This window comes from Lynx rufus, unplaced genomic scaffold (assembly GCF_022079265.1).
Source record: "Lynx rufus isolate CCGP_SWC_20201006 ecotype Redwood Valley unplaced genomic scaffold, mLynRuf1.p SCAF_6, whole genome shotgun sequence".
NCBI classification, from domain to species: domain Eukaryota; kingdom Metazoa; phylum Chordata; class Mammalia; order Carnivora; family Felidae; genus Lynx; species Lynx rufus.
The window spans coordinates 43822956-43849838 of NW_025814878.1; the positions used below are offsets into that span (position 1 = coordinate 43822956).

Genomic DNA, 26883 nt, shown 5'->3' on the forward strand with positions numbered 1-26883 from the left:
AAGATGTTCTGTAAATATTTATTTTCTAATATAAATCTGTGGTAGATATTAACGTCTTCAGCTTTACTGATGAGGAGATTGAACTTCAGGCAGGTTGATTCATGGACAAGATCATTTCGGTCCCAAGTGCTGCACTCATTATGCTCCGTGAGGGTAGGGATGGGATCTCTTTCTCTTTCACTGCTTCACCGCCAGTTCCTACCACAGACATGGCTGCCGAGTGAGCACTCAGTGAACACTGGTGAAAGAATGAATTGGAGTAAGATTTCACCTCAAGTCTGTACAAGTCTAGAGCCATGGGTTCACCCACTGCAGAAGTGGTTTCTGGGTTCCCAAGATCAATCCTTGCACATGAATTTTTAAGTCTTGGTGGTTACATGTGCACTATCCTCTATCCCATACCCTATACTGGCATACTGAAGCCAGATTAGAAGCTAACTGAGAGTAGGTCCCATTCGTTTACATTTCTAGTAAATGAAGCATTCCTTGGTTGGCCCACAATAAATACTATTTGATTGAGAACTGATGCTAAAGTTTAATCTATTACAGAGCATTGTCTGTTTCACTAAAGCAATATTTCTATCACTGTTCCCTGGCATGCTTCGTTCTTCTGTTATAATGACTGACAATCAAAATCATGATTATACTACCAGGATAGGCTTGGTGTTAATGTTTCATTTTTTCTTCTTTATTCCCAGACATTTGTAGTGGTCAAACTTTCAAATCCTTGGAAAGGTGAACTGCCTATTTGTGGCAGGCTCCGTATTTTTGTTACGTACCCCACAACTCTTAAACAAATACAGAAATCCAAGGCACTCAGATTGAAAAATGAACATTTCCCACATTTAAAAGAGAAAGAGTTACATGTTTTTGAAGTTACATACATTCTTTATCCCATTCGTAAGATCCAGAACCTATGGCTGGGCACAAAACAAGAGATTTTATACTATTCTGCTTATGGGTCTTCATTGTTTTTGCTTTTTTTTTTTCCCCACCCTCCCACCCCCACCCCATCCCCTCTGCTCTTTTTTTTCTTCATAGTTTTGTGCTAACTTCAGAGCCGCAGGCATGTCATAGATCATAGATTTATATATATGAGCTAAGAGCAGGAATGCTAAAATGATTTCTTTCTCAGGCCTTTAAGATAGATGGTAGGTCAAGACACTTGAGTTCATAGCCAAACATACTAAGGCACAGAGCAACATGGCAGCAATTTGAGTTGTGAGTGCCAAAAGTGCTTGTTCAGCACTAACGAGAAATTGGAGAGCAGGATCAGTATAATCTCATATTCTTATTAAATTAAAAAAAACCACAGAGTAGTGCCAAGTTTATGACATGAACTGACAAGACCAAAAAACCAAAACAAAACCAAACCCAAAACAAGACACACACAACTCAGTTTTTCTAATCCTTCACCCTCAGTTTGCAGGCGTATGAAAGAATAAAAATAAGCCCCATGCCATGAGTTATAGATGAAGTATCCACCTTTAGCTTGGAATTTCCTGGCACTTTTCAGCTTGTGACATAGACCTGATGTGATTAAACAAAGGTTTTTCTCCAAATTGAAAGTTTTCTTTTCAGAGCTGAACCTAATATGCTTTTTTTTTTTTTTTTTTTTTTTAATGGGAGCAGATGCCTCTGTTTTCTGAGCTGGCCACCAGACTCTGAGGGATAAATGAAAAGTGGAGCCCTGTTCTGCTGGAGGCTAAGAAAATAGTCCACCATATTTGCCTTTCAAAATTGCATATTATCCCCAAGTTCCCCAGAGGCAGAGCCCATGTTCCTCTACAGGATGAGGCTGGGACAGAGGGTGGCTTCCCTTGGACAGGATTTCCCTTGGACTCACTTGGAGGAGTCCCCTGAGGAAGCCAGCCTTGGGTCCATGCTCACCCAGTGAACCATAGCAACACTCGTTCCAAGAGAGAAAGAAAGGGGGTTGGAGGGTACCTCTTATAGGACAGTACAGAGTTGTCAAAATTACTATTGTTATTTTCTTTTTCCTAATGAGAGAATTGAACTAGAGAAATAGGGAGGCAGTGCTGAACTGAGTGAAACTGTAAACTCTCCTGGGAATCTCCTGGGCATACCTGGGTCTGTGTCCTAGGACATAGGCATCCAAGATTCTTTGCATCCTTGGCAATTTTGTGGGATAGGTCAGGTAGGGATGGGTTACAGGGCAAGCCCCTGGTATGCAAAGCCCTTTATTTACCCTAAGGTGGTTATTGTCACCATCACTGAAGAGCAAGAATTAGGCTGAGGCATCTGGGCCCGAGCAACCAACAACAAATAATGGGGGAGGGAGAAGAGGACCAGTGACAAACTTTACCCCAGTCCCTCCTTCTGTACGGAGAATGAAGGGAGCAAGGAAATTCTCCTTTCCTTTCAGCTGCTATGGTCTCAAACATACAGCGTAAGTATGTGATCTAAATTGTTCTGGAAAAGACTCCTTGCCTCTAAACTGTCTCATTGTTGAAATACCACCCCTTACAAATGTATTTATAGTAATAATTCTTTTTAAAATTTTTATTTTATTTTATTTTATTTTATTTTAGAGAGAGAGCACAAGCAGGGAAAGGGGGCAGCGGGAGAGAGAGAGAATCTTAAATAGTCTTGAAGCTCAGTGAGGAAACCAACTCTGGGCTCAATCCCATGACCCTGGGATCATGACCTGAGTTGAAATCAGGAGTTGGACACCCAACCCACTGAGCCACCCAGGCACCCCAGTAGTAAATAATTCCTTAATAATAATTTAAATAATTAATGATAATGAATTTAATAATTAGATAATAATTCAGTAAATAATTCTGGTGAGGGTTGGAAGAAGGGGATTCATATCTTAGGGTAGATTCATTTAATAAAGTTATTTTCTCTACCTGTATACCAACTGCACAAAGGAAAGTAAGGTATTGATTGATCGGGCGATTGAGGATTTGTTTCAGCAGCCTATGGCTGGGAACTTGAAGAATTCTTGCCCCAGTGATATGACCATGCATACATCACCAAGCTTCCTGGGCTCACAATATGTGTTTGTGTCAAACAAGTGTGTGTATACACATGAAGGTGTTGGCCAACTTGGATGATCCCTCAAGTTCTTTCTAGGTCTGATATTCTACGCTCTGATGGGGTACTGCTTTTTGAGAATGGGGAAGGGCACAGGAGGTCATGTGGGCAGGGAGCTATGGAGTAGTGCTGAGCGTTTAAAATATGTGGTTTTCTATTGATAAGGACCACATTTCTCTAAAAAGCATGTTTTTGATTGGAATCTGTACTTATTTATCTGTGAGGTGTGTTTCTTTTTTATTTTTTTTAATGTCTATTTATTTTTTTGAGAGACAGAAAGCACACCAACAACTGAGGAGGGACAGAGAGGCAGAGGGAGAGAGAAATCACAAGCAGACTCCACGCTGTCAGTGCAGAGCTCGATGTGGGGCTCAAACTCATGAACCCCGAGATCATGACCTGAGCCGAAACCAGGAGTCGGAAGTTTAACTGACTGAGCCATCCAGGTGCCCCAAGGGTTTATTATTTACAGAGAAACGCCATTCACAGCACAGTTTGGTACGAGTGTGTGTCTTTGTGTTATTTGGTCACTATCTTGTTGTGGCTCTTCTAAAGCCTACCCCACTTACAATGTAAATTTTTCCTAGTTAGTTCACAGATTCTTGACTTTATGGGCTATAATGACTATAGTTAAATACGTATTAAGACGCATTAAAACCTCCCATTAAGAAAAGCACCATGAATGGAAAATTGTTTTGCACCAAAATAAACTTTTATTAAGGTTAAATAAATTTACTTGGTTTCACCACCCACTTACTTTTCTGAATACTAATAAGCCACCCATTCCATAAAGAAATTACGTATGAAGATGTTCCATCAGGAACTGCAGGGTGCTTTGAGAATTTAACCACCACAGATCATATGGTTCTTGACCCAATTCAAACGGAATAGCATAGATGTTGTGCTAAAAAGTGCTAGAATTGATTTGAGCCTGTTCTCTCATAGTTAACCTGTAAAAGGTTTTTGAAGCCTCTAGAATATGAAAGGTGGAGGTCCACAGAAGCAGCCCAATGTACCAACACCATCACAGACAGTCTGTAACTCTGGAAAATGTTGACGGCATTAAGGAATTAACCATGGAAAAATAATTGCAAGTTCCCCCACTAGCTTTAGAAAATGATCCAGGGCCAGGAAGAGTAATGGAGTCTCTCCCGAAGGAAGTGAAGTGTGAGGGAGAGTTTGACAGAAGAGCAGAATAACAGCAGTGGGGGATCATTGGTGACACGAGTCGGAATTAGCCATTCCCTTTCCATGTTCCTCAAGTTCTTCTTGGGGGCCTGTTACAGCAGTTACCAATTATCTCTAATACATTCAGCTACGGACACGAGCATCTCCCCAATGCCCTGATGCCTCCTCAAACAAGGGAACAGGGTCATATGTTTCCATACCCTCCATACCTACTGTTCCAAACATCGACATGCTGATCATTGAAGCCACTTGTGTCTTTATGCCTCTGAACCATCTCGCCCGCCTACTTGAAGTTTTCACTCAGAAGTACGGTAATTGTCTCAAACTTCACACAGCAACACAGAAGTCTCCACCTCTCTCCCAGGTCTGCTGGTTCTCCATTTCAGTAGTTGGCATAACTGTCCACCTGGTTGCTCAGCCCAGCCTCCAATAGCTGTCCTTGATTCTCCTTGCCATTTACTCCTTGTCTTCCGATTCTTCAGCATTACTGCAAAACATACCCTGAAGCCATCTCCTCTTCTCCATTTCTAACGGTTACTTTAATTCAAGCCGGCTTGGCCGTGGTGGTTGCACGTCCCCAGCTTCCACACTTCTGTTCTAGCCCAAATCAGTCTCCAGGTACATCACAACTGGGCTAAATCCTCCACCGGATTCCTACGGCACTTAGAATAAAATCCCAAATTATCTGGGGTTATAAAGCCTTGCATGCCCTGGCATGTCGTACATCTTAAACTTCTTCTTGTACCACTCTGCCCGTCACTCACCATGCTTCAGTCACACAGGGTTGCTGTCTATTTTTGAACACGAGATTCAGTCATGCACTTGTTCTTTCTGGAGCAGCCAGTGCTCTGCCCCAGGGGGCCTGGCTCCTTCGGGTCAGTCTGGTATCAGTCTAAATGTCTGTTTTTCAGTGAGGTCTTACGTGACCTCCTACCTAAATTTGCACCCACCCTAACACCCCTGATCTCTACTATATCATCATGTTTTGATGTGATTTGGAGCATTTTTTCCCTTGTAAATATTATGGCTTGTTCATTTTCCTTACACACTTGTTTGTCGTTTGCTTTCTGTCATGTCATTCCCTCCTTGCTAGAATGGAAGGTCCGCGTAAGCAAAAATCTTGCCCATTTTGTTCTTCATCACAGTCCTAGTCCAGAATAAGGGCCAGGGCACAGCAGCTCTCCACGAATAATTGATGATGGGATAAATGAACCCATATCTACATTTCCAGGTGCATTCCTGAACTCCACCTTTAGTGAGAGGCATATAATACCCCTGTTGTTATGGAAATGGATGAAGGTGGTGAGGGAAGACATGAAAAGTAGAAAATATGGTTGGTCTCAGTTCCCTTACTTGTCTTGCCCACCCACCACCAGACACAGAGCATATGGGAAGTGGCCTATATGGGAATGCTGGGAGGTTGGAGCACCCCTTCCTCATTCCACTTTTCTTGGTATCATGGCCTGATAAATGATATTAGAAGTTGAATATGAAAAAGGTCCCTGTCCAGAGCTGGTCAGGAGTTGTTTAACTGGGCTTACCATTAGCATTGGTTTAGATCAAACTGAGGGTGCCTTAGTAGGCTGACCTTTTTCCTGGAGCTCTGGGGAATTGGGAAATGGCCTGGGTGCATTTAAATGTTTCTCTGATACGTGCTCACACACACACATACACACACATACACACACACACATACACACCACCCTGGCATATGCTTTGGGACATACCAAGACTCTCAGATATCGAAAAGCTTGAAATATATTTGGGAAGGGACAACATATCTACAAGGAGAATGAGATTATTTATTTATTTATTTATTTATTGTAATGTTTTATTTATTTTTGAGAGAGAGAGAGAGAGTGCATGAGCAGGGGAAGGACAGAGAGAGAGGGAGACACAGAATCCAAAGCAGGCTCCATGCTCCCAGCTGTCAGCACACAGCCTGACGTGGGGTTCGAACCCACAAATTGTGAGATCATGACCTGAGCTGAAGTCGGATGCTTAGCCAACTGAGCCACTCAGGCACCCCTGAGATTATTTAAAGAAAAGACTTAAGAAATATTAAGCAATGTAACAATATATGCAAACATGACAAGTGAGGGTTAAAGACACTAATGACTTCAGAAGCAAGGAGAGATGACTGTGAGTATAAATGATGAGAGAGGTTTTCATCCACAGTTTACCAAGCATAGGGGATGCAGTGAGGCTGGGAGAAAATAGCTTTTCCAATAGACTGGAACTCAATATTCATCAAATTTTTCTTTTTTTGCAAGGTACTGTGAGATCCAAAGTTGAATCGCATTCAATTAGCAGCAATTAACCAACATATCATTTAAATTTTAAAATAATAAGCTAAAGGATAAAATGTTTTTACATTCTTTACTATGGTTTTTATAAGAAAAAAGAATGACTCCCAGCTCCATTTGCCCATTTGCAGATTTATATCTGTCTCTTGATGTTTCCGAGCCTGATTTTCAGACACAGATTAAATAGTTCCTTCTTTCTTCTTTTCACGTATGTTGCGTTTCTTTTTCCCTTTAGCAACCAGTAGGAAAAAGAAGCTTACCCCAGTCACATTCCTTTTCTTTTAAGTTTACCAGCTGTAATGAAAACCTTGGAAAGAGAAACTTGAAACAAATTTTTTAAACGAGATGGCAGGGTTATCTGGTGATTTTTATTCTCTGTGCTCTCGGTGTCACCCAAGATCATAATGTGCGTAAGTGCACACAATTATGGGTGCATAATTGGGAATGAGGTCCTGACTTGCCGCAGTGTCTCGGGCAAGTTTTGGGAATGTGCTTTGGGCGGCTCTCCACAGCTTTTCTGTAAGATGCTGGCCCTCTTCTGAGAGTTCCCTTTCACAGCTGCATGGGCTTTTTCAAATCATTAGAGAATACTGCTAGATTCGTCTAGCAACTTCACACAGCGCTCTTTAGGACTCTATCGCTCTAAATTAATATAACTTCCAAAAGGGAAATCCTTGTGACTTGAGAAAATGCAAAGTACAGGCAGAACAAAGTGATTTGGTTAATAGAAGCTCTCCTCTGAAAAAGACAATGCAAATCTGCTCTTTGATTATCTAGACAAATTTGATACGTTTCAGTTTTCATTCATTTGCAGTTCTCCAGTAGGGAAATTTATATCGCAGATTAGTGGGATGAGAGTTTCTAGGGTCATCCCTGAATAAGACATTTGCTGGTTGAATAGCTGTTACAGCTGAATTCTCTATCGGAAAGAGTGCAGTAGGCAGCTGAATATTTTATTGCCCTTTCTCAGTCTAGTTAACAAGGGAGAATAATCCATTGGGAAGTGCATAAATACATATTCAACTTATACTGTAGAAATTTTGAAAGCGTTTCTGGAAATGCCCTGGGCACTTTATGGATTGGGGACTCTTTCAATTTGCAAATTTAACATTTATATCATAACCATGAAATTTTTGATGACCTTGGGAAAAAAATTCACTTGTTTCTCAAAACTTGTGTCTGAAACGAGTTAGCTTCATGAAACTCCCCTTTATGGGGAGACGATTTTATAAAATCTAGGGCTTACAGTTGAATTGAGACCATTTATATCCTAAATCATATTTATTTATACCTGGCATATATTTCCTGGCTTAGACATCTCTTTTATGATCTCTAATCTGTTAGGACTAAGCGTACAGAAAGTGCATAGGATTGCATCCAGAGCTTATGTTACTTATGGTACATTGCATTATTTGATTCTCGCAGGGTAAAATGAGACGTACCTGGGGCCCCTGCTGCATATATAACTGATCTATTCTGACAGCCGCCACCTCTTAAGACAACCACTAAGATACGTGCTATTAACTCTTACCATAGCTCAGCACAATTTGCTAGTTTCCAATATTATTCGTTCCATGGAATTTCTTTATTTACATATAATATAATGACATTCCTATTTATTACTACCTCCTGGAGATGTTTCAGACAAAAGCTTTAATTATATAACAAGAACACTGCTTCATTTTTATGAGAGTTTCTTCTCCTTTGTGTGGTCCTCCAAATACAAGGTATACCTTGCAAATCAAAAATACCTTTAGTACAACAAACCCATTTAGTTGAAACAGAAGCTCAAGAAAAATATCAATTAACTACAATGGGATTACTGTGATATATTACATATTATGTAGAATACAATATAAATATTATATATGTGTGTGTATATATATATACATATACATATACATATATACATATACATATATATACATATTTTATATACATATACATATACATATATACATATACATATATATATATATATATACATATTTTTTCTCTCTTCTTCTGTCCTATAGTGGTGAATATAAGTTAAAATTCAATCCAGGTATAAAAAGGAACACTTGTTTATGTAAAACCTTACTTGCTAATCTTAAATTAAATTTGCTTGCTTATCTTAAATTGACATGTATTAACCTTAAAATGCAAGATCATTAGGTATTCTTAATTCATGAAAATCATGGATTTACATCATCAAAGAACTGGAAGGTGGAGGGAAGGAACTCTTTGATAGAAGACAGCTGATGTGACCAGTCTTAATATTTCTGTATTTCAAGACCCTAAGAGATATTTTGGTTCAAGAGTTCCTATGTAGTGTCAAGCTTATGTTTGAGGAGAGTGGTGTCATTTCTATTGTTTCTATAATTCAACAGTTTTAGTTCCCAAGTCTTCCAAATTTGGGGGGGCCAACATTCCTTTAACTGTGAACAAGAAGAAATAGAACTTCTATTTCACAAAGCTTTTCTTCCCGTCAAGCCTTTCATATTTTTATTAGATATTAGACAATATAGCCAGTCTGTAAGCTACATATCATTTCTCTTTCAGAGGCGAGGAAACTGGGACTCGGAAAAGCAAAACAAATGCGCACAGTCACGGTTATGAAACAAAGCTGGGATTTAAATGTAGGTCTCTCTGATTATAAAACCCATGCTGTGTCTCCTGTGGGATGCTGCCAGTGACTCCAGAGCCTTTTGCTTTCTTCCATTATTCTCAGTCCTTTAAAAATTTAATCATTCTTTGACATCTCTCTGAACGTGCTCTGAAGTTTCCAAGTCCTGGTTGAGCGTGGGGCCTAGCTCTGGGAGGACCCTCCACTAAGGGGCAAGTCCATCTCTGGAGCAACTTCCTACGTTTTCAGCAAAATGTGGTTGAGATGAATATCCAGGTCAGGCTTAAAGTGGAGCAGGGAGGGAAACAGATGGCCCACCGGGCACATCTGTGGCCCAAGGAGTGTGGGTGTGTTAGCTTGAGCTATTGTGTTTGTAACTATACGTGGAGCCAGAAGGGGCCAGGGTGGGTCCAAGGGAAACTGAGACTTGCATTTGTCTGAGGAGGTGAGGAGTTGGTGGCCACAAGTTGATTTCCCTGTGGGTTTATTTGGCCTAAGGGGAGGGGGGAGGTATTCCGAGAGTCTTTGTGTGGTAGAAAGGTCCCTTAACATCCTCGTCCAGGGTATTTGAGTAAAACTGAAGAAGTGGGAAGGTCTCTGTGAGATCATGAGAGGAGTGGATAAAGGGATTCGCAGTGACTAAGGGTGAAGTGGTTCGGAGATGGGATGATCTCTCCACTCTGGGGAGGACAGCACGCCCTGGTGACACTACAGCCGGCAGCACTGGGTGCACTGGGCCTGTTTCCAGGAGCACCAAGGGCACCATCAGCAATGGCGGTAAAGTAGCATTTTGGTGAGGGGTATAAGAGCATAAGGAAAGAATGCGCTGGAGCCTACAGACCATTACAGGGGCATACTTAAGGCAGCTTCGCCGATTCCCAGAAACATCCAGAACAGACTTCGAAGAGACTCCACTGGAGTGTGTATGCGAGTGAGAGATTTGGGTTATTTCTTTTAACTCTTAACCTGACCACACCTGCAACTATGATACATTGAACTACCAGAGTATTTGGATCATGAGTTATGAAGACTGTTACACCTCTCAAAGCAAAACTTCGGTGTCACAGAACTTAGTGACTGGAAGTTTGTTAAGAATTCAAGTAAACCAGAGATGCCTGGGTGGCTCGGTTGGTTGAGAGTCCAACTCTTGATTTTGGCTCAGGTCATCATCCTAGGCTCGCGGGATAGAGCCCCACATTGGGCTCTGTGCTGAACGTGGAGACTGCTTAAGATTTGCTCTCTTTATTTCTCTGTCTCTCTCTCTGTCTGTGTTTCCTTTTGTCTTTTCTGCCCCACTGGTGCTCTCTCTGTCTCTCTCAAATAAAAAAATGCTGAACATGAAGACTGCTTAAGATTCGCTCTCTTTATTTCTCTCTCTCTCTCTCTGTCTCCTTTTTCCTTTCTCCCCCACTGGTGCTGTCTCTCTCACTCTCTCAAATAAAAAAGTAAAAATTAAGAAGGAAAAAAATTCAAGTAAAGCCAGAGGATTATGGATTTCTGCGTTGCAGAGGAGGACCCACCGTTTTCTGGCTACAAGTTGGCATTGGTGATATAAAGAAATCACAGCTCATGGGATTTCTAGAACTCTGTTCTAAAAGCATTACTCAGCTGCTGCTTCCCCTGTGTCTTCCACATTCCTTTCAGAGGAGAAGGAGTTTCCACTGTTAAGTTAGTATTTTTAAGACACCCAGACCAACAGTTTTGTCTGCTTTCTGCCCTATGGCTTATGTAACCAGAAATTATGACAGTGGCAGAGCGCGCTAATGAAGAAAACACCTTCAAATCTGCAGCTCTTGCTTTCAAGCTTTTTTTTTTTTTTTCTTTTTATCCTCATTGATTCCAGATTCTTCCCCTGTGGTTTCTGTGTAGGAAAGTTATTTCCTAATCTGTTGTTTTGGACCTTAAATGTTTAATAGAGTGTAGCTTCAATCATCTTATTGAAAATTCTGTTGAATGTTTGAGAAGTTTATCTGGCCTGTGTCCTGTTGAGTCAGCATCAGGACACCTACTACCTCAGGGAGCCTGGGTGGCTCAGTCGGTTAAGCATCTGACTCTTGATTCCAGCTCAGGTCATGATCTCATGGTTCATGAGATGGAGCCCCGAGTCGAGCTCTGTGCTGACAGTGCAGAGCCTGCTTAGGATTCTCTCTCTCCCTCTCTCTCTGCCCCCCCCCACCCATTTGTGCACATTTTCTCTCTCTCTCTCTCTCTCTCTCAAAATAAATAAACATTAAGAAAAAAAGACAATACCTCTGTGAAGAATTCAGCAATTATAGATTCAATAGAAAACCTCAAGTAAGGAGGAAGAGAAAAAGTTGAAATGGAACAGAGTATGTGTGTGTGTGGAAACCCATGTGGTATGTCTCCCTTCTCGGTTCCAGGCAAAGCATGGAACCGTTAGTCACATTTGAACACATATCCCTGAAAACAGGACTAAAAGGAGAGATGGATACTTGGAGTATCCGAGACCAGGCCTTTAGAAATATGAGGGAGAAATCCATAGCTAGCTAGACAATGGTAAATTATTGTAGGATACAAGTGAAATGGCTATTAATTTGCATTGTACTTCATGATGGAAAAAAATTCAAGTCTCTCTCTTTTAAGGAAAGAAGGAAAGACACCTAACCCACTGTTTCTCAAAGTGTGTTCTGGGAAATATCAATTCTGCCAGATGCTGACTAGAAACAAGTTTGTTGGCCAAATAAGTTTGGGAAACACTGTTACATAAGGACAGTCACATTTCTGCACCCCTGGAATTCTCAAGAGTTTAATAAACAAATAGACTCTGTGACTCCCCTTGTGGAGAATATAGCTCACATGCACTCGACTGTTTCTGTGAGGTCAGTGTTAGGGCTAGTGAAACCACTTTGAGTTGGCTCACTGGAGAGCCACTTATTAGATGAGACTTATCCCAGGAAATTATAGGATCAAGAAAACTAACAGAAGAACGATGTGTTCCCACTGAAACCGTTGGTACGTTCGACACTGACAGTATTCTTCACGGCGAAGTCTCGAAGTTATTTACATCTGAAGAAAATCATTTCCAACAAGTTATCTAGAACAAATGTTCCTGAAACATGAGGTACTGCTTCGGTGCTCATAACCGCGCTCTGGAGAGTCAAGCTTGAAACTACAACTGTACAACCGGCTTGAAGAACTTACTGTGCCCTCCTTAGGAGATTTCAGGAACACAGATGATGGGTAAGGATTTTTTTCACACCATGATAGCAGGAGAAGAATTAGCATGTGTGATGTAAGTGCCTGGCATTAAGCTTTTGGTTGCGGAGGCATCCATTTCACAGACTTCCATCTTGAATCAGTGATTACCAGCTGTGTGGCAGGGCCACTGGCAACACAACCAGATGAGGAACCAGACCCCTAGGTTCCCCTTCTAGAAAGCTCTCATGAACCTAGATAACTGACCGCCTGAGTCACCCCGCTTATTCCTTTCCATGCCCTAATTCCAGCTTCTACATTTAAAAATTTTCCCAGAGTGGGGCGCCTGGGTGACTCAGTCGGTTGAGCATCCGACTTCAGCTCAGGTCCCGATCTCACGGTCCGTGAGTTCGAGCCCCGCGTCAGGCTCTGGGCTGATGGCTCAGAGCCTGGAGCCTGCTTCCGATTCTGCGTCTCCCTCTCTCTCTGCCCCTCCCCCATTCATGCTCTGTCTCTCTCTGTCTCAAAAATAAATAAACATTAAAAATTTTCCCAGAGTGAATCTGCGAAGCCCTCAACCGCAGTAGAGGTGGAGACCCTGACTGGCACTCTCTCTGTCTTTCTCTGCTGTGACCTCACTGTGTGGCCCGTATACTGTATACTGTAGGTGTGCTGTATGCTCTCTAGGAACCATGGGTAATAAATCTTGTCCTTCAAAATTCCCTGATAGGTTTCCGCTTTGGTGCATCCTGCGATCACCGTAACCTCAGGGACTGGTCCAGCCACGTTGGCTTCAGTTGGGGGAGGGCCGGTGGGGGATCACCCCGAATAGTCTGGTCCAGGTGAACCCCCTAGGCACTTCTAGCTAACAGCACTGTTATCAATAGGCTGAGATTGACAAAACAGCATGATGATAAATAACATAAATCAGGCATGCTCTCTTTATATTGGAGTCAGTCTCTCTGTTTGAAAGCTAACATTTTCAGCTGCCCATTCTCGGGGCATACCCCTTGGGGCTGACATGGATTTCCAAGTTCCTCTTGGGGCCTGGCCAAAAAGACTTTGTCCCAGGTGCTGTGTGCCATGTGGGACTCAAGACTCACCTACCGGGGAATTTGCAAACAAAGCTTTAAGGAAAAAACTTGATGGTGTCAAAAGGCAGGTGAAGTGGAAATTTATTTTAAAAATCCATTATTTAAAACATTCTAACTCAGGGGCGTCTGGGTGGTTCCGTCAGTTAAGCGTCCAACTTCAGCTCAGGTCATGATCTCATGGTTTGTGGGTTCGAGCTCCATGTCGGGCTCTGTGCCGACAGCTGGGAGCCTGAAGCCTGCTTTGGATTCTGCGTCTCCCTCTCTCTCTGCCCCTCCCCTGCTTGCATACACACACACACACACACACACACACACACACTCTCTCTCTCTCTCTCTCAAAAATAAATCAACATTAAAAAAATTTTAAAAAGGGGCGCCTGGGTGGCTCAGTCGGTTAAGCGTCCGACTTCGGCTCAGGTCACGATCTCACGGTCTGTGAGTTCGAGCCCCGCGTCGGGCTCTGGGCTGATGGCTCAGAGCCTGGAGCCTGCTTTGGATTCTGTGTCTCCCTCTTTCTCTGCCTCTCCCCCGTTCATGCTCTGTCTCTCTCTGTCTCAAAAATAAATAAACTTAAAAAAAATTTTTTTAAAGGATCAGACTTTATGACCCTTTTTCAAAAAAATAAATAAATATTCTAACTCAAGCAGTGATAATTAAGAAACTTTCAGAAAATCAGGCAAATGTGCTCCCTAAAAACAATACAGGAGGGAGACTTCTACAAGCATCTTCTTCTCCCAGCTCTCAGGCTGGGACCTTGAGAGGCATAAACAGTGCTTAGCTTGGAGAAAGTGTGACAATCCCAGGTAGGAGCACCAGCAGGGTCCATGGGTCCTTCTTCCTGGGCACTTCACCAGGAAGCTCCAGAGACAACCTTCCCCATCATTTTAAAGGCCCTGAGTGCACTATCAGAAATTCACTAGAGGAAAAGCCAGGAAAGCCACTTAGATCATCAACCTTTCCCTCATTATGGTTTTCTATTTTTTCCCCCTCCCAGGTTGAAATGTAATATAAAAACAAGATAGAGTATAACAAAGGATGATCCAGGTATGTAACTAATTCCCTAAACTTCAGACCTTTAGACTTCCTAGAAATAGGTCTTTCACTTTATTATAGGGGGAAAAAAAGGAAGACAAAAACTAGGTTTTACAGACAGTTCGTAGTTAACTACAATTATGGCCATTTTCCATACTCACAATGTCACTCTTAGAGCCACTTAGGCTTTGTCTTACATTTTGCCAGAGTTTTGTGCTATAAAAAATTGCAGGTCACATAAAATTTTAATTTTGAATCACAAGGAAGAATTTTTGATGATTGTAGAATCATTACTTAAAAACAATTAGTGCTGGCTAAAACTGGAACAAAGGAAGAAACAGATACTCAAATATCTTTGGAGATGTTTTTGGTACTGAAAACCGTTGTGATAAATGTTATGACTGAAGATCTGATCTCTGTCTAATATTTTTAATGGAAATTAAGAAAATACTTTAATACCCTTGCTTAGCAGTTTTCATTGATCTTTCTAAATGTAAAGACTTGAAAGGCTGTTGACATCTAAGAGTGAATAATACAAGTATATTTGAGTTTCCACACATTTCACGCTTCACCAAGTGAGAATGTTTCAGGTGATGACATCTCTGGTCAAGGAATACAGAATACTCAAATTGATGGACCATTTGATTTTAAATGTAAGCATAACATATGGTAGTAGGGACACAGTTCACAATTGCTTTTATATCACTCAAGAAGTCCTGAACTCAGGCTTTGGATAAGTAAGTGAGCAAGAGACAGAGAAAGGCGAGGTGTAGGGTCCATTCTTCAAAGACCTTATGGTCTAGCTGAGGGAAGAAACAGGAGTCCGTGGGAAGTAAAACTATTAACAAAAAGAGTAAATGTAAAAGGCAAGATGACTAATAAAGACCTGGCTTACAGACGGAGCTCAGAGGCGAGACAGAGGACTTCACAGAAGTTGTGGGATTTGAATCTGACATGAGGCTCGAGAAGATTGCAAGGGTTGGAGAGGACCTATCTGACCCCATGCACCATACCCTGTGAGGGAGAATGAGACCTGCGTGAAAAAGATTGCAACATCGTGCCCTAATTCGGGGCTGGCGAAGAATATCATTTGTTTGGAGCCAAGACTTTCTGTAGGTCAGGAAATAGAGGGCTGTATTTCTGAAAAGGACAAATGAGGCTGGATTAGGGAGAGTCTTAAGTGCCAGACCAAATCGGAGCTTTATCACATCAGACTTGAGAGCTGGGGAAATGATGACGTCAGTTTGTTTTTAGGAAGAATGAGTGCTAGGTGGAGAGGGAGGAGAGCCTGGAGGCAGGAGGGACAGCTATTAGTCCCCCGGTGTGAGCTGACAAGCCTCTGGACTGGCCAGCGAGAGGGGGAGAATGGGAAAGATACCGGGACCAGAGCATGGTTGGAAGTGGGAGAGAGAGAAATCAATGATGACTCCTCCTGAGGGTGCCAAGGGCTGGCTTGTTTTTCCTTTGCGGCTTTGTTTTGTTTTGTTGCCTTTCAGGACCTTCGGAGTTATTTTTCAGTGCCTTGTAGTCATGAGTTGACACGTTCACGGGAAATCAAGGAGCTTTTGAACAGGTCTTCTGTTTTTAGTAATTGTTTATCCCTGCTTTGTAGACATGGTGCTTAGAAACCAGGGAGACTATGAAGAAGTCACATTTGCAGCAATACATCAGGAGCCAGTTCTCTGGGTGCTGAAACTGCGCTGCCACATTGCCTTTCCCCAGTGGAGGAATTATCCGAGCAAAGGTCTTAGGCAGGTTTTTTCATTACATGTGTGAATATCAGTAGCTCATCTCTTATTACAATAACTTACAACATGAAATTAAGACCCCAGCCTGCTCAGCTATACAGTACCGTCCCAACGCAACGCTTCTGCAAACAAACAAACAAACAAACAAAATTGAGGACAATTTTCTATTTCAAACATACACGTAGTTTCAGCAATTTCATGAAAACTTAGTTTCATCGTATCTACCTACCTGTCTCCCTAAATAAAAAGAATATGTCCCAAATCATTTCTAAGGGACTCCTTTCTTAAAAGGATAAAATAAATAGCTCCATCTTATTTAGGAAAGGAATGTGTGAAATAAGTTCTGAATTCCCCCCCCCCTTCTTCGCTGTGCTGCTATATCATTACAACGTCAATATCCTGTGTTAGCAACACTTATTTAACTTGTAACATTTTACTTTTATGGGAGAGCCATGAATGTGAAAGGCACATAAAAACCACAGCCAAATGGTTGACATCTGACCTTTAATCCTCTCTCAAGACTCTACTCCACACAGCACAGTGGGTGTATCAACTGCTTCTTAATTTACTAAACATCATGGTGTTGCTTAAGAAAAGAAATTGCACACGTTTTTGACCCTGGGTTTCCTTCCTCGCCCGCCTCTTTTTTTGTTTTTAGCATTTATATTACTTTCTGATGTTTGGTCCTGCAAATTGCCACTTCCTTTGTAATTAAAATTAAGGTTGGAACCTCAGGAAAAGGGTGTCAGAAGGTGACTTAATTAAACTGTAAGAAGACCAAGAAGGAGCTAAGAAGTTTGTTTTGAAATCTGAAACTTCATTATCACAAATAATATGGTTCTTAATTCTTACTAATATATAATTATCTGACCTGAATATATATATATATATTTTTTTTCAAATAAATCTAAATATTTTCAATAAATATGTATAGGGGCGCCTGTATGGTTCAGTCGGTTCAGCGTCCAACCTCAGCTCAGGTCATGATCTCTGAGTTTGTGGGTTCAGGGCCTGAATCGGGATTTGTGCTGACCGCTCAGAGCCTGGAGCCTGCTTCAGACTCCGTGTCTCCCTCTCTCTCTGCCCCTCCCCCGCTCATGCTATGTCTCTGTCTCTGTCTCTGTCTCTCTCTCTCAAAAATAAATAAACATTAAAAATTAAAAAAAATAAATATGTATACATGGCAGAAAATAAAATATAGGTGGGACTAGCAGAAAGGGACCTCAGAAGAAGCCTGTCTACCCATCATTTGGCAGAAAGAATGGCTCAGAATTTTGGAAGATGTCACTTGGCCACTTAGGGTCAAATTGGGACCAGAATAGCCCTGCACCCCAGCACTGCTCCCTTACAGCTGTGCCCCCAAAGTGACATCTCTGGCAGAAAGAGAATGCTGTGCCTTAAATATACAAAGATTGAAAAAAGATTGTTCACAGCAAACTTGGAACTAGATCCCCTCTTTGAAGCAAATCTCTGGATTGCTGCCCCTACTTTGCAAACTTGCAGTGATGAATGGCCCCCCCCCCCAACAGTTCTCCTCTTGTTTTGTCTTCAGGGGATGAGAGTGGGCATAAAATCTGGAAACCTGACCCATCTGAGTCAAGAAAAAGGCTTTTGTCTGTGAACCTGACCACCAGCTATTCATTAATAGCTGATTGAAAGATTTTTGTCAAGAATACCCCCTCCCACCTTTTACAGAAATAAACAATCTGAAACAGAATTGAACTAGTAAGATGGAATCAGTTGCCACTTCAAGATAGTCGCGTCTGCTACACGTGAAGGTGTTTATTTCCTCGTGACAAAACATTTGTTAGCTCTTCCATAACATCCCCTTAAGTCCACTGTTTGTTTTGTCAAACGTAGAGTAGGAACTTTTTTACAAAATGTCTTAGCATATCCTAAATTAATAGTTCAATTAGTTAAAAATACAAAAAGGAAACCCTTAATTTTGTGTTTCCAGCAGATGAATAATTATACTCTTAATTTCAGACAGTGTTATAGTGTCTGTGTGTGTGCGTGTGTGTGTATCACACGGTGCTAGGGAAGCAGTATTGTATTTTTATTTATTGTATTAAAGTTCAAAAGCAAGGACGAATTCAATTTGCAGTTTTATCATTTATTCTTTAATGCTAACTAAAGGCACGTATAAACTTTTTTTTTAAAGTGTTTACTATACGTGCATTGCATTTCATTTCCATCATATTGTTCCCTAAGAATCGTTCGTAATGTTTGACCTTTTAATAACTGACTTCCATTCAAATAAGAAAAAGTAGTGGCATTCAACTATATTCAACATTTATTAATATAGCATTTAAACTCAAGGGAAATGCCAGACTTTAATATTCTGACAAAGGAAATTTATCCTAATCAGCCTTTGTCTCTGCCCTTTGTAAGAATCGCAAGAAACTGGGACATCTTCTGTATTAAATAACCTGAACTATAGCAAGTAGCACCCATCTGTGAAGTCGTAGTTTCACCATATTTGCTTCTCATAAAAAATAAAAAAAGTATAGATCCCTGCCTCTGCAACTTAAGTATGAGAGGATCAACAATGGAAAACATGTATCACTACCAAGGACTTGGAATTCTAGAGACCATCTCATGCGGAGGGAAATAAAATATAATTGGCTAAAGTCACTCCTGTAGGATCCCCACAAGTGGCCCAGTACCAATCTTCGACTCCCTTTGTAATTGCTTATATTGTTTTAAGATTCTATTTCACTTGGTAAAAACAAGACCTAAGCCCTCAACCTTCTAAAAGCAGCATGGGAAAGCGACTCCGATGAAGGGCTTGATTAATACACTCTCTTTGCAGTTCTCCAACAAGTCAAGCATTTCCTGGAAACCTGCCCACAGAGTGTGGGGCTATTTTTAGCAGCTCACCTCCCTGTAAATGCAGCTATTAGATATCCAGATATCCCTGCTCCTTTCAGGTGCAGTAAAATAGAACATAAAAGGGTGTAATTGAATGATTACAGCTGAAGACTATAAGCAGGAGACCTAGGGTCTCTCTTTCCAGAGAGCCCTGGGATGTACCCCACAAGGGCTTTTTCTCTCCCCAGGGCCTCTGAACCCTGCGCGCGGAGCAGGGGCCCAGGCCCCCCCGCAGATGCAACGTAATCTCAAAAAATCGCTGCTGGGATTGTTTTCTGTTCACAACGCACACCCAGGGTAGAAAAGAAGGGAAAGAGAACTCACATCTTTGGACAGCTACTGTGTGCCAGGTCCTGTGGATTCATGCAATTGTCACAACAGCCTGGTGAGGTGGATGGGTATCCTTATTTCTACTTTCCCCGTGAGCAAAACTTACCATCAGCCAAGTCTGCGACTGCCCAAGGAAACGTGGCTAATGAGCCGCAAAGCCAGGTTTGACCCCATTGCATGCTTTGGCCCTTACACTCTGTTCTTTGGAGGAGAGACTGGAAAGCCATCTCTGTCACTGGGGTGGCGGAGTAATTGATTGTCTAAACCAGAACAAGTCTGAGAGAGCCACAGATATGCAATGATAAAAACACCAGGACAACAAGGGTGGCTTGGCAGGTCTCCGGCAACCCAGGGTTTACGTAGCCAGCTTGTGTGAACTCTTCCTTGTTCACACCAGCAGAATCAAGAGTGGAGTTGAGTTCCCCGAAGAAAACTCCCTGCCCATGGCTCAGCATGGGGATGGCTTACACCAGAATCCTGCCCTAGATCCCTCACAGTAAGAAATAGAGTTTAAAAAAAATTCTTTTGGCGATGCCTGGGTGGCTCAGTCGGTTAAGTGTCCGACTTGGGCTCAGGTCATGATCTCGCAGTTTGTGAGCTCGAGCCCCGCTTCAGGCTCTGTGCTGACAGCTCAGATCCTGGAACCTACCTACCTCAGATTCTGTGTCTTCCTCTCTCTCTTTGTCTCTCCCCCATTCTCTCTCTCTCTCTCGCTCTCAAAAATAAATAAACATTAAAAAAAATTCAAAAAAAATCTTTTGAAGACTAGGTTTATTTTTTTTACTTAATTTTTTTTTTTTTTTTTTTTACTTAAGAAAATCTTTATTTTTGAGAGAGAGACAGAGAGTGAGCAGGAACAGAGAGAAGGAGACACAGAATCCAAAGCAGGCTCCGAGCTGTCAGCACAGAGCTCCATGTGAGGCTCAAACTCACCACCCTTGAGATCCCGCCCTGAGCCAAGGTCGGATGCTTAACTGACTGAGGCACCCAGGGGCCCCTTGAAGACTAAGTTTTAAGTGTAAGAGTTTTTTGTTTGTTTGTTTGCCCTAAGAGTGTCGGTGGTGCTGAAGGTACATAAAATAGGTACTACATACAAATATCTAACATGCATTGACTTTTTACTGCGTCCTGGGCACTACGCAGAGTGCTTTACCTGCATTATCTCATTTAATTTTCTCAAAACTTCTGTGGGGTATGTACATTTATTACCCGCATTTGACAGATGAAGAAGGAACACACAGTGAGTGTGGCTCAGCTGTAATGCAGGCCCAGACCTTCTGCCTCCAGAGTCTGCACTGCCCATCTCGCCCCTATGCTGTATGTGCTGTGTTGGCCTTGGAAATCCTAGAGCCACAAAGCCGTGTATTAGGTTTCCTGGCCTCACAAGTCAGATTATTGAGGAGAGGTTCCTGTCTTAACTAACAGCTCAGTATTTGTCGGAAGTCATCGTGTGTGTATTTTTGCAAACACCATCAAATGAGTGACACAGATCGCCTGAGCATATCGTGTGGTGTGCCAGAAGGTGGCATCTACTGGGGGAATATACTGATATTTATCTTCTTGAATGTGGGTCTCATTGTCTCTAACACCAAGGCAAACCTCGCAAGGACTATCTTGTGGGTCTTCAAAGCCCTTCACCCTCCCTGCACAGTACCTGCCTCGTGGGAGACAAAAATGACTCCATTCTGCATAATGATTGAAGCTGTCAATTAAACTATAGAGTGTTCCGAGCAGGGGAAGTCACAGGGGGTTAAGATAGACCCGGAAGTCTTTACAGAGAATATGATATTTGAACTAGGCCTTGAAGGAGGATAAATTGGTCTTTGAAAAAAGTAAAGGATAGAGATGAAAGGTATTCCAGGTGAGAGAAACAAATCAAGCATGTGAACTCAGATGGGAATTTTGAGGGGAAAGCAAGAGACCAGGATATCTGGATTGAAACAGAGTAGAAGTCTGTTATAGAAAGGCAAGATTATGGAATCCTTAATGTCAGGCTGGGGGATGTCAATCAGTTCATGTTTCATAAGAGAAGTGAAGGACCACGACCTGGGGCGACAGGGCAAGGGTCCCATTCTTGGTGCCACATTGAAGGCCCCAGTGGAAACTTGTCTTCTGCTTAGACAGGGAAGCTCTGTGGTCATTGGACAAAGAACCTTGTAATGGCTGCTGGCCAGTTTTTATCTGATTTGAGAGGAAACTGGAAGTCTTTAGGGGGCTCTGAGAAGGAACAAATATGGTAAAGTTAAACTGGATGAAGGTGATCAAGGAAAACAATATAGGAAATATCTCCTCATAAGTATAAGAGCCTTTTGGTCTAAGAGGAGAAAAGGAAAGTGGGACTTACAGGGAAACAGCTACTTGAGGACAGCAGTGCCCCCTTAACTGCGCGAGATGTGGTCTAAGACCCCCAGCGCATGCCTGAATCTGTGGATAGTACTGACCCCGACATATGCTATGTTTGTTTTCTATGCATACATAGCTGTGATGATGTTTAATTTTATTGGTAAGAACTTAACAAAAATAACTCATAATAAAATAATTATAATAAGGTACTATAATAAAAGTCACGTGAATATGGTCTCTCTCTCTCTCTCTTATATCTTATTATACTGTACCCTTCTGTGATGATGTGAGATGATAAAATGCCTACATGATGAGTGGAGGCAATGATGTAGGCATTGTGATGCAGCGTTAAGCTGCTACCGACCTTCTGGAGCTAGAAGGAAAATCATCTGCTTCTGGACCAAGGTTGCCCACGGTAACGGAAACTGCAGAACGCAAAACCGAAGATGAGGGGGACTACTATGTAAGGAAGAGTGTCCAAAACTGCTTGTGCAGGGATGATTATTGCTGTTTTCATCTCCCTCAACCCTGTGAACTAGTTTCAACAGTAGACATTGGCGCTCAGAACAATGATGGAAATGGATTTTCAACGGCTGTTATTCTCATTAAGCAATGTCTTTTGCCTTTCCTCATACTCTAAACCTCTTAACTTGTTTATTGTAGAAGAGAATTTTAAAAATTCAATTTGGAAAGTTTAAGCTTGGAAAACTTTAGAAGTTTGTGAAGGGCAAAGACTAAACTCTTTGAATCCTTACAGCATGTAGCATAAGAATGGTTAACTGAGCATAAAATGATCTCCCCATCATTGCGGCAGGGAAAGCATTGTAGACACCAGTTGCTATTCAACATTGGGAGTTCAAGCAATAAGGTGTTATGTGAAGGTGAAAGTCCGGTGTTTGAAACAAGTCTCACTGTGATACTCACAGGCCTTTAGAGCTTCTTGATAAGAGATAGTTACTTTGTAATGACTTTCTGGGGTCCACCATTTTTAAACCAGAGCTTTGTTTAACATTTTGTACATAGGTTTTTTTTTTTTTAAATACAAGTTTATGTGTTGTTATAATTAATGTTTCACCCATATGAAGGTGAAACCGTAAGCTATAACCATGGCTTTGAAAGCAAATAAAAATAATCTAGAAGTGGAAAAGAATTCTCGACAAAACCCACGCATGCTTTTGTTTTGTACAGACCCCCTTTCAGGATCCTAAGCCCGGTGCTGTGTATGAAATAAGGCAGGAGTTACAAGAAGCCCATACTTTCAAAGGATACCTTTAGAGGTGACAGCACAGAAAGAGATGGAGATAATGTAGCCAGTGCAAGAGGTGGAGCTTTCCAGAGGAGAAGCTGGGAACCTTCCTGGGGACCCCGCAGCCAGGGGCTAAGAGGGCTAAAGGGGTTCCGTTAGGAGCTGAAAGTGGCTCCTGGCCAATAACTAGCAGGAAAACGAGGACCTCTGTCCTACAACCACAAGGAAATGGCTTTTGCCAACAACCAGCAAGGACCCCACGTTCCAGATGAGAATCACAGATGGAGCTGACCCCTTGTTTCCGACTGGTAAGACTGAGCAGAGAAGGCAGTCACTCCATGCCAAGATGCTGACCTACGGTTTCTGAAAACTCATCCATGTGTTTTTCTCAGATAAAACGTATTCCTCGAAGTGCAAGCACTTGATGAATATATGTTATTTATCTGCCTTATTAAACAGTATTTAGTAGACTGCCTAATATTTAAAGAATCGAATAAATATTTGTTGAATGAAGGATATGTGGAAACATTTAACTGTTTCTTCGTTACTCAGATTGCTTAACTTTATAAGCATCGATTGTTTACTGGGCTCTGATAGATTGCATGATCAGTTACCAGCGCCTGCTTTCCTTCACTGGGAGAGGTTATACTTCCCTGCTCCTTTGAAATGAGGCTTGTGATTTACAAAAGGAAATCGTGAGTAGGAGCTTCTCCTCATGCAGAAACTTTTAAGAGTAATTTTGTGTTTTACTGCCTCCCTCTTTCCCTTCTGTGGTGGTCTCGAGCACCTTTCCAGGTAGGGACCGCTCTGCTCTGCCTGGAATGAGGACCCATGGTACTGCAGAGCAGAGCCCCCATCCATGACTGGCATGCCATATGCCCAATCAGTAAATCTGTTCCGTTCTAAGACACTGAGAAAATAGGTGTTCTGGTACCGTGACATAAACTAGTCTATGTTCACTGATATAATGGTGATTCCTTGAAGGGTAACTAAGAAATCAATATCCATCTGCCAGGCCCGCTGAAGCATGGAGCTCTGACTTTATTGTTCTACCAGCTGGAGAAAAGACTCTGCTTTTAAAGAGTTCATGTGGGGGTGCCTGGGTTCCTCAGCTGGTTAACCATCTGATTCTTGATTTCGGATTAGGTCACGATCTCGTGGTTTGTGAGATTGAGCCCCATGTTGGGCTCTGTGCCCACACATGCTGATAGTGTGGAGCCTGCTTGAGATTCTCTCTCTCTCTCTCTCTCTCTCTCTCTCTCTCTCTCTTTTCCCCTCCCCTACTTACGCTCTCTCTCTCTCTCTCTCTCTCAAAATAAAGAGAACAAATAAGCTTTAAAGTGCTCATGTGATTAGGTCAGGCCCACCCAGAAAATCTCAATTTTAAGGAGAGCTGATTTGGGATCTCAATTACATCTGCAAAAGTCCTTTGCAACAGTCACTAGATTAACATCTGATTGAATTTTGAGGGGAAGATGTGTAAATACCACAGTCTGGGAGCCTAGGAGGCCCCACCAGAAGTGATGGCTGTTGGTATGGCTTGCCTATGGCAGAATTGATGACATGGGGCCTGTTCCTATGTCAGATGGTTCTCCTGAGAGCAAGAACTGGCATTATTTGGACAGGTAGCTAATTTAGGACATGCAGTGACTAGTAAAACCCTGGTTCTATGCTTCTGAGCTGGTTTCTCTAAGAACATAATCCCTTAAATGCTAAGAGGGCCACTACAGTAGTCCGTTCTGGCAAGAAACAGAAAATGTTCTCAAACTAGGTAATTGGGGAGAGTTTAATAAGACAGATTTTTTCTTTTTTTTTTTTTTTTTAAAAAGGTGTGGGCAGAGTTTACGGATCTATCAAGGGATAGCGTAGTGCCTCTCTTATAGCAGAAGGGAGAAGGGGAGGGTGGATCTGGGAACTGGGAATGGGGAGGGGTGTGGAGAGGAGCACCCGACAGGAACTGTGGCCTCTGGAAGAAAAACGCAACCAATCCACGGAAACTGAGTAGGAAAGTAGTGGAGAATGAATAGCTTGACCTCGTTCTCCTCCCATGCGCCTATAGCTAGCCAAGAAGGTAAAAAAGTCTGTTGGTCCAGTCCTCGGAGGTCAACTTTCTGGGGCAAGAACAGTGGAAAAAAGGTAGAGAGCAGATCTAGAGGGAAAAGCAAGAGATATGTAGCACAGTTACCAAAGACATATTTCTTGACTGTGGTCAGGGTCATGGGCCCTGTTCTGACTTGCAGATGAAGAGTTTCTCATTTGTGCTTCATAGAATATTTTGCTAGCTTGCCTATAACTTACACCCCATTAAACACAATCATTAATACGTATGTCTATCTTTTCTGCTATGGTGAGCTTCCTGAGAGCAAGGGCTGTGTCTTACTCATTTTTATACCTATAGTATCTATGTGCTTGACCCATAGTAGGTGATTAACAAATGCTCATGGAATTATAAATATATGAAGTCAATGGGAAACTACTATCGAAGTCCCAGAGATCAATTTGGGGACAGGGGCATAAACAAATTCACCGATTCTGGTCGCCTCTAAGATGTTTTATTGCATATGGGTTGATAGAAGTTTCATTTACCATTGCTATAAGTCTTATGCTATGAGAACCTGCTGTTCCTTTTTCATTTCCTACCTAAGGGTCATCAATTTCAGGTTATCCTACACATTCTATTCAATAAGCACTAAAGTACGTCAACACAGAAAGAGCAATAAACACAGGATGTACAAGACAGCTCAGAGCTACCAGTAATCAAACTGCAGTTGGCCTTTCACTGAGGTTGATGCCTTGGGATGAGACGATTGGATGCTCTGCCTCCTTGCCATTGTCACATGGGTCTCTGGCCACCAACAGGGAGTGGTGCATGCTTAGTCCATGGAAACACTGTTTTCTTCTGTCTTACTTTCTGACATTTTCAAAGCACTAAGTAAGGGTACATGTGGTCAGCTTGATTTATGATCATTGTTTTGATGCATATAGAATCACATGGTGAAGAATCACAGGGTCTGACAGTCTGGGAAAAAATATAAATGTCATAATTTTGTTAATTGTTTTAGCATGTGTTTCTTCCACATGTCTGAAAGCAACTGTAATTGAGGGTTGTGGTTTCTGGGGCCCAGCCAAAAATACAATGTGACCAACAACGGAGGAAAATATCATGGGCTATCATGTGTCGGAGGATCTTTTATCTTTTTTTTTTTTTTTCTCTCCCTGCTAAAGTGAGTATTTTCCAGTATTTAAGTATGTTACTGGAGTATGAAAAGAAGAATGATCAAAACTGAACCCTTGGCTTAGTGTTTTTTACCAGATAAAAAATAACATATAAAACACACTTTTCAATTCTGTGGCTATTTCATTCCATCCTCGAGTTTTCTATTTCAAAAATTGGATTTTGGGGGAAAAAACCAGGTCTTTCAATTCTTTAAGCATTTCAGTGATGATAAGGGTCTTTCACAAGCAAACAAATATCAGGAAATTCAAATACTGGTATGAAACCATAATCTCCTCTTACCTTGTTGCTCCAAAACATAATAACTCTATTGAAAACTCCTGAAACCACTGGGTGATCTGACCCCAAGGCTTCATATACGATTTCTTATTTTTATGACAGGAATTTCACGATTTCAAGGCAAGGTTGAAAAACACCCTATTTCCTCCCTTAAGCAAGTGATCAGGTTGCTGCATGAACAAAGCAAAAGGCTGAGCTCACGTGGCACGGCCAGGAGCTCTCTTGCAAGCTTCCTGGTTTGAGATGGACTGCAAAGGCTATTAGTATAGTTCCCAGGATTTCAGGCTTCTGAGTGCTGCCCAGTAACCAGATCTTTGAACAGCGAGCATCTGGTAGCCAGAACCACACAAAGTTTTTCCCATATTGAGCAGAACTTCTGCTGGTTTGGGG

General features: G+C 41.9%; 1 long non-coding RNA gene across 2 annotated transcripts in view; it reads left to right on the plus strand.

The window, feature by feature from the left end:
• Window positions 1-17121, plus strand: part of LOC124528248 (uncharacterized) — a 56642-nt gene extending 39521 nt beyond the window's left edge. For both annotated transcript variants that reach the window (XR_006966131.1, XR_006966130.1), the window contains 3 exons: window positions 11764-12360; window positions 14404-14453; window positions 15339-17121. This is a non-coding gene — a long non-coding RNA (uncharacterized LOC124528248). The remainder of the gene's footprint in view (window positions 1-11763; window positions 12361-14403; window positions 14454-15338) is intronic.
• The last annotated feature ends 9762 nt before the right edge of the window (window positions 17122-26883 follow it).